This window comes from Rattus rattus, chromosome 13 (genome assembly GCF_011064425.1).
Source record: "Rattus rattus isolate New Zealand chromosome 13, Rrattus_CSIRO_v1, whole genome shotgun sequence".
Taxonomy (NCBI): Eukaryota; Metazoa; Chordata; class Mammalia; order Rodentia; family Muridae; genus Rattus; species Rattus rattus.
The window spans coordinates 44,558,187-44,570,997 of NC_046166.1; the positions used below are offsets into that span (position 1 = coordinate 44,558,187).

The 12,811-nt window shown below is 43.6% G+C and overlaps 1 pseudogene; it reads left to right on the forward strand.

Moving 5' to 3' along the window:
• The first annotated feature begins 17 nt into the window (after positions 1-17).
• Positions 18-10,921, forward strand: LOC116914323 (annotated as a pseudogene).
• Positions 10,922-12,811: the final 1,890 nt, after the last annotated feature.

Below are 12,811 nucleotides of genomic sequence, written 5' to 3' on the forward strand. Positions count from 1 at the left end.
ATGGATGGTGGCCAGAGATGGTATGGTCAGCCAGAAATCCAGACAATAGTAAGTGTCAGACTCCTGTTAGCATAGCCCTCTCTGTAAGAACCAATGAAGGAAATCCCTTGAAAATGACTTCAAATCCCCTTGAGGACAACATGCACATATTTGGACAGGATGTCCCACAGATGTTCCACCTCTTAAAGATCCTACTATCTCTCATACTAACAACCAAGCTGCTAACACATGAGCACTTGGGGAGAAAAACGCATCCCAACCATCAAGTCTATTAAACCAAGGTAAGTTGTCTGGGGGAACAAATCAGCAGGGCTTTGCAAATATAAAGGCATTTTATTTCATTTCTGAGCAAGTTCATATTTGCAGATTGGTATGATCAGAGGTTAATGACTGTGACGATTGGGTTCAAAATAATTAAAACTGTCGCACAGCTTGACAGTTGGTTGCAGTTCTCAGCTAAAAGCTAAACTGGGGTGATAGGAGTGGGAATAGAGAGGAGTGAACTTTCCTAATGAAATTTAAAGGAGACTAGAAGTGCTAGGGCCTGATTAACTAGAGAATTGCGAAGGGGATAGTCCCTTGGAGTCAATAGCAAGACTCTTGCTTAACTGAGAGGATGTGTTCAGTTATAGAGAGAGGACAGTGCCTTTTTATATTCATAGACATCAGCTATGGGTGTGAGGGCTTTGAGATACCTGCATGGATCTCAGGATACTTTCAGGATACCTGAATGGAGATTTCTAGTTAGTACATATACATACGACTCAAATGATCAGAAGAAATACCTAAACTTTAAATGAAGGCTTGGCATCAAGGAGGCAACTGGGGAGTCGCCAAGATGGCTCAGCCAGTAAGTACAAGCACACACTACAGATAGATAGATAGATAGATAGATAGATAGATAGATAGATAGATAGATAGATAGATGACAGATAGATAGATGATAGATACTTGTTGAGAAAGAAGTGAATTGAAAACCAGAGTACAGATAATTATCCCTGAAAATCATGTAGAATGGAAAGTCCAGGTTATATTTTATAGTTGCTGGCTGCTATTGCTATTTCAAATAGAGCCTCGGGTCTAAGTAGAGTCAGCCTCTCGTTAGTCTTGAGTATTGGAGTCAGGTGTGGCCAAAAGAGAATCAAGCATCTTGCTGATAAAATAGAAGCAAATGGCCATTATTTATTGGATATTCCTGGTTTCCCATCCATAACCCCCATGCCCCTTCTCCCTACTTCTCTGAGGATGTTCCACCCCCAACTACCCACCCCTTCCTGCCTCCCTGCCCTGACATGCCTGTACACTGGGGGTCTAGCCTTGGCAGGACCAGGGGCTTCTCCTCCCATTGGTGCCCAAAAGGCCACCCTTTGATACATATGCAGTTGGAGTCATGTGTCTGTCCATGTGTACGCTTTGGGTTGTGGTTTAGTCCCTGGGAGCTCTGGTTGGTTGGCATTGTTGTTCTTATGGGGGTGCAAGGCCCTTCAGCTCTTTCAATCCTTTCTCTAACTCCTCCAATGGGGACTCAATTCTCAGTTCAATGTTTGCTGCTACTATTTGTCTCTGTATTTGTCATGCTCTGGCTAAGCCTCTCAGGAGACAGCTATATCAGGCTCTTGTCAGCATGCACTTCTTAGTATCTGCAATATTGTCTGGGTTTGGTGGCTGTATGTATATGGGCTGGATGCCCAGATGGGGCAGTCTCTGGATGGCCTTTTCTTCAGTCTCTGCTCTAAACCTTGTCTCCATATCTCCTCCAATGAATATTTTTGTTTCCCCCTTTAAGAAGGACTAAAGTATCCCCACTTTGGTCGTTCTCCTTCTTCTTGAGCTTCATGTGGTCTATGGATTGTATCTTGGGTAATTCGAGCTTTGGGGCTAATATCCACTTATCAGTGAGTGAATGCCATGTGTTCTTTTTTTGTTTGTTTTGTTTTTTTTTTATGATTGGGTTACCTTACTCAGGATGATATTTTCTAGTTCCATCCACTTGTCTATGAATTTCATAGAGTCATTGTTTTTGATAGCTGAGTAGCATTCCATTGTGTAGATGTAGCACATTTTCTGTATCCATTCCTCTGTTGAGGGACATCTGGGTTCTTTCCAGCTTCTGGCTATTATAAATAAGGCTGCTATGAACATAGTGGAGCATGTGTCTTTGTTATATGTTGGAGCATCTTTTGGGTATAAGCCCAGGAGAGTTATAGCTGGGTCCTCAGGTAGTACTATGTCCAATTTTCTGAGAAACCTCCAGACTGATTTCCAGAATGATTGTACCAGTTTGTAATCCCACCAACAATGGAGGAATGTTCCTCTTTCTCCACATCCTCACTAGCATCTGTTGTCACCTGAGTTTTGGGTCTTAGCCATTTTGACTGGTGTGAGGTAGAATCTCAGGGATGTTTTGATTTGCATTTCCCTGATGACTAAGACTTTACTGGAGTTGCCTCAGGACTGAAACCCTCTCCTTCCTCAGAGGAGGGACTCTACACTAACAGGTCTCCCATGAACTTGTCCCAGCAAAAGAAAAGTTTGAATTGGGATGTGAATATTAATGCCTTATAGTACTCATAGTACTACTATAGTATCTCATAGTACTACTGAGATTTTGAACTTTGTTCCCCATTCCTCCAGCACATCACACCTCTGTCACCCCAGCATGGCCTACTACTCAGAGTACCCATCTGCCAATCCTGGTAACAACTTTAAGGACCCACCCCTTCTTTCTCAGTTCCTTTCGGGGACAATACCTTCTCACCAGTATCCTTGGAAGCAGCTGACAACCTTCATCCCCAAGACACAACACTAATCTTCAAGTTGGGAACCAAGAGTTTTAGATCAATGGTACAAAGAGTCCCATGGGGCTTACCATCGATTCACAGGAACTATATGATTCTTTTCTTGACCAGAATTTTGAGGTGATGCCCAAATGGACCCCCAAGTTTTTTCACCTCCCCAAAGACTTCCCCAATATTGGGGTCTGGTATCTAGACCTTTGCACCTTCCTAGAATGTAAGCAATGACATCTATCCTGATGAGGCAGCAGAAAAGGAGTGACAGAAAATGGTACTGACTTGGTAGGCAGCCTGGAGCTGGAGGAAGAGCAGCCAGAACTAAAAATATGTGGCTACAATGGTTCTGACTCCTCTGTGGAGTCTTTACACCAAGAAGTCTCCACTCTGGTCTCCGATCCCACAGTGAGCTGTTTAGATGATCCTTCTCATCTTCCTGATCAACTAGAAGACTCTCCAATCTTCAATGAAGACTCCCTCATGCCCTATGACTCTCAGGCATCAGAGTCAGTGAGTGAAAGACTTTATGGTATAGATGACAAAGCGCTGATGGGTGCAGAGGACAAGCTGCCACCGGAGGACAGCCCTGTGATCTCTGCCCTCAATTGTTCTTCTCTCAGTAATGCTAATGCCTTCAGTCTCCTGGCAGACGACAGCCAAACAATTAGCTTCCATCTTTGTCAGCCCAACCTCCCCATCTGTCCTACAAGATAGCAGCTTTGTCCTGTGACTCTGAAGAGGAAGAAATGGAGACCCAGTCTTCAAACTTTCAACGTCCCCTGACTGAGCCCCTGACCAGCCACCTCGTATTCAACTACATCCAGCAGTCTCACCAACAGCCCCTCTAGCAGACTCCTTGGCAGCATCTGCAGAAGTCTTTCCAGCCTTCTCTCCAGTAGCATCCTCCCCTGACCCTCCTGAAATCTTTCCAGCAGTCTTTCCAGTTTCCTCACCTGCTCTCTCAGCCATCTCTTTGGAAGCCACTATAACAGCTCCAGTGACTTCTCCTCAAGGTTCCCTGAACCTTCTCCAGCATCTGCCTTCCAGTCTCCCCAGCAAGTAAAGATGCCAGCAATGCTCCTGAAGCTTGTGCTGATCAGGCAGAAATGACTGGACAAGCATCCACAGTCTCTGGTAGTGGTGATGTACTGAAAAGGCATATTGCTACCCCAGAAGAAGTTTGTCTTCCCCTCCAACATGGATGGTGAAGAGAAGTGTACATCAAGAAAGGCAGCCATCAAATAAAATCAATTTTCAACTAAAAGTCATCAAAAAAGATAAGGAAGGACACTTCATATTCATCAAAGGAAAAATCCACCAAGATGAACTCTCAATCCTAAATATCTATGCCCCAAATACAAGGGCACCTACATATGTAAAAGAAACCCTACTAAAGCTCAAAACACACATTGCACCTCACACAATAATAGTGGGAGATTTCAACACCCCACTCTCATCAATGGACAGATCATGGAAACAGAAATTAAACAGAGATGTAGACAGACTAACAGAAGTCATGAGCCAAATGGACTTAAGGGATATTTATAGAACATTCTATCCTAAAGCAAAAGGATATACCTTCTTCTCAGCTCCTCATGGTACTTTCTCCAAAATTGACGATATAATTGGTCAAAAAACGGGCCTCAACAGGTACAGAAAGATAGAAATAATCCCATGCGTGCTATCAGACCACCACGGCCTAAAACTGGTCTTCAATAACAATAAAGGAAGAATGCCCACATATACTTGGAAATTGAACAATGCTCTACTCAATGATAACCTAGTCAAGGACGAAATAAAGAAAGAAATTAAAGGGCTGGAGAGATGGCTCAGTGGTTAAGAGCACCGACTGCTCTTCCAGAGGTCCTGAGTTCAAATCCCAGCAACCACATGGTGGCTCACAACCATCTGTAATGGGATCCAATGCCCTCTTCTGGTGTGTCTGAAGACAGCTACAGTGTACTCATATACAAAATAAAATAAATAAATCTAAAAAAAAAAAGAAAGAAATTAAAAACTTTTTAGAATTTAATGAAAATGAAGGTACAACATACCCAAACTTATGGGACACAATGAAAGCTGTGCTAAGAGGAAAACTCATAGCTCTGAGTGCTTGCAGAAAGAAACAGGAAAAAGCATATGTCACCAGCTTGACAGCACACCTAAAAGCTCTAGAACAAAAAGAAGCAAATACACCCAGGAGGAGTAGAAGGCAGGAAATAATCAAACTCAGAGTGGAAATCAACCAAGTAGAAACAAAAAGGACCATAGAAAGAATCAACAGAACCAAAAGTTGGTTCTTTGAGAAAATCAACAAGATAGATAAACCCTTAGCCAGACTAACGAGAGGACACAGAGAGTGTGTCCAAATTAACAAAATCAGAAATGAAAAGGGAGACATAACTACAGATTCAGAGGAAATTCAAAAAATCATCAGATCTTACTATAAAAACCTGTATTCAACAAAACTTGAAAATCTACAGGAAATGGACAATTTCCTAGACAGATACCAGGTACCAAAGTTAAATCAGGAACAGATAAACCAGTTAAACAACCCCATAACTCCTAAGGAAATAGAAACAGTCATTAAAGGTCTCCCAAACAAAAAGAGCCCAGGTCCAGACGGGTTTAGTGCAGAATTCTATCAAACCTTCATAGAAGACCTCATACCAATATTATCCAAACTATTCCACAAAATTGAAACAGATGGATCACTACCGAATACCTTCTACGAAGCCACAATTACTCTTATACCTAAACCACACAAAGACACAACAAAGAAAGAGAACTTCAGACCAATTTCCCTTATGAATATCGACACAAAAATACTCAACAAAATTCTGGCAAACCGAATCCAAGAGCACATCAAAACAATCATCCACCATGATCAAGTAGGCTTCATCCCAGGCATGCAGGGATGGTTTAATATACAGAAAACCATCAACGTGATCCATTATATAAACAAACTGAAAGAACAAAACCACATGATCATTTCATTAGATGCTGAGAAAGCATTTGACAAAATTCAACACCCCTTCATGATAAAAGTCCTGGAAAGAATAGGAATTCAAGGCCCATACCTAAACATAGTAAAAGCCATATACAGCAAACCAGTTGCTAACATTAAACTAAATGGAGAGAAACTTGAAGCAATCCCACTAAAATCAGGGACTAGACAAGGCTGCCCACTCTCTCCCTACTTATTCAATATAGTTCTTGAAGTTCTAGCCAGAGCAATCAGACAACAAAAAGGAGGTCAAGGGATACAGATCAGAAAAGAAGAAGTCAAAATATCACTATTTGCAGATGATATGATAGTATATTTAAGTGATCCCAAAAGTTCCACCAGAGAACTACTAAAGCTGATAAACAACTTCAGCAAAGTGGCTGAGTATAAAATTAACTCAAATAAATCAGTTGCCTTCCTCTATACAAAAGAGAAACAAGCCGAGAAAGAAATTAGGAAACGACACCCTTCATAATAGACCCAAATAATATAAAGTACCTCGGTGTGACTTTAACCAAGCAAGTAAAAGATCTGTACAATAAGAACTTCAAGACACTGAAGAAAGAAATTGAAGAAGACCTCAGAAGATGGAAAGATCTCCCATGCTCATGGATTGGCAGGATTAATATAGTAAAAATGGCCATTTTACCAAAAGCAATCTACAGATTCAATGCAATCCCCATCAAAATACCAATCCAATTCTTCAAAGAGTTAGACAGAACAATTTACAAATTCATCTGGAATAACAAAAAACCCAGGATAGCTAAAGCTATCCTCAACAATAAAAGGACCTCAGGGGGAATCACTATCCCTGAACTCAAGCAGTATTACAGAGCAATAGTGATAAAAACTGCATGGTATTGGTACAGAGACAGACAGATAGACCAATGGAACAGAATTGAAGACCCAGAAATGAACCCACACACCTATGGTCACTTGATTGTTGACAAAGGAGCCAAAACCATCCAATGGAAAAAAGATAGCATTTTCAGCAAATGGTGCTGGTTCAACTGGAGGTCAACATGTAGAAGAATGCAGATCGATCCATGCTTATCACCCTGTACAAAGCTTAAGTCCAAGTGGATCAAGGACCTCCACATCAAACCAGACACACTCAAACTAATAGAAGAAAAACTAGGGAAGCATCTGGAACACATGGGCACTGGAAAAATTTCCTGAACAAAACACCAATGGCTTATGCTCTAAGATCAAGAATGGACAAATGGGATCTCATAAAACTGCAAAGCTTCTGTAAGGCAAAGGACACTGTGGTTAGGACAAAACGGCAACCAACAGATTGGGAAAAGATCTTTACCAATCCTACAACAGATAGAGGCCTTATATCCAAAATATACAAAGAACTCAAGAAGTTAGACCACAGGGAAACAAATAACCCTATTAAAAAATGGGGTTCAGAGCTAAACAAAGAATTCACAGCTGAGGAATGCCGAATGGCTGAGAAACACCTAAAGAAATGTTCAACATCTTTAGTCATCAGGGAAATGCAAATCAAAACAACCCTGAGATTTCACCTCACACCAGTGAGAATGGCCAAGATTAAAAACTCAGGTGACAGCAAATGCTGGCGAGGATGCAGAGAAAGAGGAACACTCCTCCATTGTTGGTGGGGTTGCAGACTGGTACAACCATTCTGGAAATCAGTCTGGAGGATCCTCAGAAAATTGGACATTGAACTGCCTGAGGATCCAGCTATACCTCTCTTGGGCATATACCCAAAAGATGCCCCAACATATAAAAAAGACACATGCTCCACTATGTTCATCGCAGCCTTATTTATAATAGCCAGAAGCTGGAAAGAACCCAGATGCCCTTCAACAGAGGAATGGATACAGAAAATGTGGTACATCTACACAATGGAATATTACTCAGCTATCAAAAACAACGACTTTTATGAAATTGTGAGGCTAATGGTTGGAACTGGAAAATATCATCCTGAGTGAGCTAACCCAATCACAGAAAGACATACATGGTATGCACTAACTGATAAGTGGCTATTAGCCCAAATGCTTGAATTACCCTAGATGCCTAGAACAAATGAAACTCAAGACGGATGATCAAATGTGAAGGCTTCACTCCTTCTTTAAAAGGGGAACAAGAATACCCTTGGCAGGGAAGAGAGAGGCAAAGATTAAAACAGAGACTGAAGGAACACCCATTCAGAGCCTGCCCCACATGTGGCCCATACATATACAGCCACCCAATTAGACAAGATGGATGAAGCAAAGAAGTGCAGACCGACAGGAGCCGGATGTAGATCGATCCTGAGAGACACAGCCAGAATACAGCAAATACAGAGGCGTATGCCAGCAGCAAACCACTGAACTGAGAACAGGCCCCGTTGAAGGAATCAGAGAAAGAACTGGAAGAGCTTGAAGGGGCTTGAGACCCCATATGTACAACAATGCCAAGCAACCAGAGCTTCCAGGGACTAAGCCACTACCTAAAGACTATACATGGACTGACCCTGGACTCTGACCTCATAGGTAGCAATGAATATCCTAGTAAGAGCACCAGTGGAAGGGGAAGCCCTGGGTCCTGCTAAGACTGAACCCCCAGTGAACTAGACTGTGGGGGAGAGGGGGGCAAGGGGGGGAGGGTTGGGAGGGGAACACCCATAAGGAGGGGGGGGGGGGAGGGGGATGTTTGCCCGGAAACCGGGAAAGGGAATAACACTCGAAATGTATATAAGAAATACTCAAGTTAATAAAAAAAAAAAAAAGAAAGGCAGCCATCGGGGCTGGGTATTTAGCTCAGTGGTAGAGCGCTTTCCTAGGAAGCGCAAGGCCCTGGGTTCGGTTCCCAGCTCCGAAAAAAAGAACCAAAAAAATAAAAGAAAGGCAGCCATTAGTGATAGGAGGAGACTTGGTATTATAGGAAGAAAATAAAGCAATTTCCAGAAGTCATCAAGTACCTGAGCCAAAGTGTGGTGCACAGTGTCCACCGTGAGCACTTCAGCCTCAGTCCCACATGCCTGTTGGATAAACACCAGTGGGCTTGCAGTGGGTCCAGTTATCAGCAGAGGAGACTCCTTCCAGAATTCAAGCAATCCTGGCAAATGGGGCCGACCTCGAAACAATGAGAAGGCTAAGAACAGGAAGTCCCCAAAGTGAAGTGGGGCCGAGATCGGCCTCCTAAGATCCGAATGCATGAGCTGTTGAATAAAACAGCTTCTGACTTCCAAAGAAACTGGAAACCCAAGAACTACTGAGTGAGGGGGATAAAATAAAGATGACTAAAAGCAAAGACAAGATGAGGAAGAAGATACAGGGGGAGAGACTCCTAACCAAGGGTAGCCTAAGCAGAGGTGCTTTCAGAGTTTGAGGAGAAATGACTTCCCTTATGGTTTACAGGCCAGAAACAAGAGGAAGCAAAACACCAAGAACTTAAAGCAGAAGGACACTAAGAAGAAATTCAAGACTGAGAAGGAGAAGCTGAGACAAAGCAGGAGAAACCGAAGGGAAAGGTGAAGGGGGATAAGAATAAAAAGGTAAAAGCGAAGGGAAAGAAAGAGCCCGGAGCGAGGCCATACTGTAAAGCAGACAAGACTCTTGCCACATGAGGGGGGTGGAGGAGTGGCAGAAGCAGCAGGTTATCTTGGAGGGGATGAAGAAGCCCACAGAGGAAATGTGTCTGCCTGACCACGAGCCCCGGCCTGACTTCACACACATCCCTGGTTTGAAGTGTCAACGTCCAGTAGGGCTTTCTCAGATTGCTTGATCATAGTGGAGTTCCTGCACAGTTTTGGCAAAGTGCTGGGCTCTGACCTTACCAAAGATGTTCCTAGTCTCATAGTCTTGCAGAAGGGACTTTTATGTTAAGGTTACAACTTAGACAAATTATAAGACCTGCTGGTACAGCTCCTGAAGGCTGCACTCTACAATCCTGGTCTGCCCTCCCATTGTCAGTTCCTAAAGATCTTGGGGGGGAAAGGTGTCATAGATCCATTGACCTATGTGAAAATGTGCCTAAGATACTGCACTGCTTCCTCATGGCATATAGAAGGGAGCCATCGGTCTATGAAGTCTGCATACCCAACCTTTTCAGGCCCAGCCACCTCAACAGAAGGCTGCTATTCTAGCCTTCCTTATGCATGAGCTCAACAGTTCCACCACTATCATCAATGAGATTGACAAGACTCTGGCAATATGTCTAGCTACAGGAATAATGAATGGATTGTTGTAGACAGACTCCAGAGACTGAAAACTACTCTGGCCAAGCAAACTGGGCGGCCTGAAGTTATGATGGAGGGGGCAGAAGATGGTCTGGGACGAGGCACAGTGCTAGGATTATGGAGGAAACTAGACAATCCATCCCACAGGATGGATTCAAACCCGTGGCATAGAAGAGGAGGAAGAGGAGGAAAATATAGCAGCTGCCCATGGTCACGGGGTCGAAGAGATGAAGAGGTTGATGTTGCAGCATCTAGTATTCCAGAGCTAGAGGCCAGATAGAAAAACCCAGTAAACGTCAGCTCTTCTTCAGAAAAAAAAAAGCTGTATCACTCATCCCAGATGCTTCGAGAAGTGTCGGTGGATCAAGACGCCATTACTGGGTATTATCTTATCTACTGGCGTCTTCGTGGAAGGATTGGAGGGGAGCACAGTTACTGAAGATGGAATAAAGCACGAAACTGAGTCCTTGACAGAAGCAGTCACTTCAACGCCCAACTCTGCCCGAGTCTCTGTAATGGGGGAGTTTTAACTGGCTCCACCGTCTCTACTTCTCCTACCTGGTCCCGAGCCTAACCTCGAAAGCCTAAGCCTGGCTCTCTGCAGCCTCAGCACTAGGGACTCAAGTTCACCCAGGACCTCAGCCCCAGCCCCAGCCTCGGCCTCAGGCCCCTACCCAGTCCCATCTTCAGTCGAGTAGCAGGTTCCTAGAGCCGGAAGGTTTCGCTTTCTCTCTGAGTCAGAGTCAGCACAAACTCAGTCAGTCTGCCTTCCTGTCTTGGCTGAGCCAGACTCAGAACCGCAACTCCCTGTTGAGCAGCTCAGCCCTCAAGCCCCATAGCAGCCCAGGAAAATTAGACTCTGCTCCATCTCGGGGCTTGGAGGAGCCAGAGCCTGATGAGGCCCCATTCCCTCAATTCTCAAAATTTTAACCCAGGATTGCTCCTTTCTAAAGGAAATACAGGGACAAAGTGTGGAGCAGAGACTAAAGGGAAGGCCACCCAGAGACTGCCTCTCCTGGGGATCCATCCCACAGGTAGCCACCAAACCCAGTCACTATTGCTGATGCCAAAAAGTGCTTGCTGACAGGAGCCTGATATGGATGTCTCCTGAGAGGCTCTACCAGAGCCTTACTGATACAGATGAGGATATTGGCAGCCAACCCTTCGACTGAGCACAGGGACCCCAAAGTTAGGGGAAGAGCTGAAGGAGCTGAAGGGGTTTGTAACCCCATAGGAAAAACAATATCAACCAACCAGACCCCCCCACCCAGAGCTCCCAAGAACTAAACCACCAACCAAAGAGTCCACAATGGAGGGACCCATGGCTCCAGCTGCATATGTAGCAGAGGATGGCCTTGCCTGGCATCAATGGGAGGGGAAGGCCTTGGTCTTATGAATGCTTGATGCCCCAGCATAGGGGAATGAGATAGGAGTGGGTAGGTGGTTTGGGGAGCACCCTCATAGAAGCAGGGAGGAGAAGGGGTGGGGGATAGAGGATTTGATGAGGGAAACCAGGAAGAGGGATAACATTTGAAATGTAAATAAAGTAACCAATAAAAAGTTTTTAAAAAACACATTTGATAAAGAAAAATAAATAAAGGGTTGGGGATTTAGTTCAGAGGTAGAGCGCTTACCTAGCAAGTGCAAGGCCCTGGGTTCGGTCCCTAGCTCCGAAAAAAAGAAAAGAAAAAAAAAAAAAAGAAAAATAAATAAGATTAAGCCTCATATGGTCCAGGTAGGGCTTGAAATCATTAAATAATCAAAGCTGACCTTGAACTCCTTAGCCCCCCCCCAATCTCTATTGGAGAGCTGGGATTACAGGTATATAATATTATGCATAGCTCTAATTAATTTTTTTAATTTAATTTTTTAATTAATTAATTTTTAATTTATTTTTTTAATTTATTTTTGTAGTGCTAGGGATCACACTTACAGCCTACTGCATGCAAAGCAAACCCGCAACCAAGTGAGCTCCATCTAAAGCCAGCACTCGGCCAACCGAGCTACATCTCCAGCCTCAGCAGTCTCTGCTTTTGTGATCATAGGCAGCAGGTGAAATTCAAAGTTCAATGAACCACAGAACATGCGTGAGGGAACCACTCCCACTGGACTGCACAACCAACTGATAGGCTAGAAATGACATGCAAAAAAGAGGGGCATCAGATTAGAAAATCACTTGGGTTTAACCATGGCTTTCCACCAGCCCGCTGGGATTTCTTTCCATGTAAAATCACGTAAACAGAGTACCTAGATCAGCAAAATTTACAATGCTGTAATGAGGGGACCTGTTTCCACAGTAACCAGCAACCCCACCCATTCTGTCTAGGAAAAGATTTGGGGTGTTTGGAATATCACAAGGCTTGACTATGTAGTCTACATTTGCTTTGAACTCACTATGCAGTAACTCATTTTGTACCCCAAATTCAGTGAGCTTCCTACCTCAGCCTGCCAAATGTTAGAGCAGGTAGGCAGGAGGTTTGTTTTGCTTTTTTCCACAAAACAGATTCTGCCTTTGCCACACTAACCCCAGTATTTCCTCATTTCCCTAAACTGTCAAGTAAAGGTTATTTCTAGAAAGCATTGCTTCAATATCTAATACATATTTGGTTGTTGCTGGAACTTCTGTCTTTGGCTCTGGGGTGTGTGTGTGTGTGTGTGTGTGTGTGTGTGTGAGAGAGAGAGAGAGAGAGAGAGAGAGAGAGAGAGAGAGAGAGAAAGAGAGAGAGTCAGGGTGGGGGGCTATTAACATTTTTAAGCATCTAGATTAAATTGACTAGTTATTGAATTTTCTGCTCTAACACATCGAAACACTTATTTTTA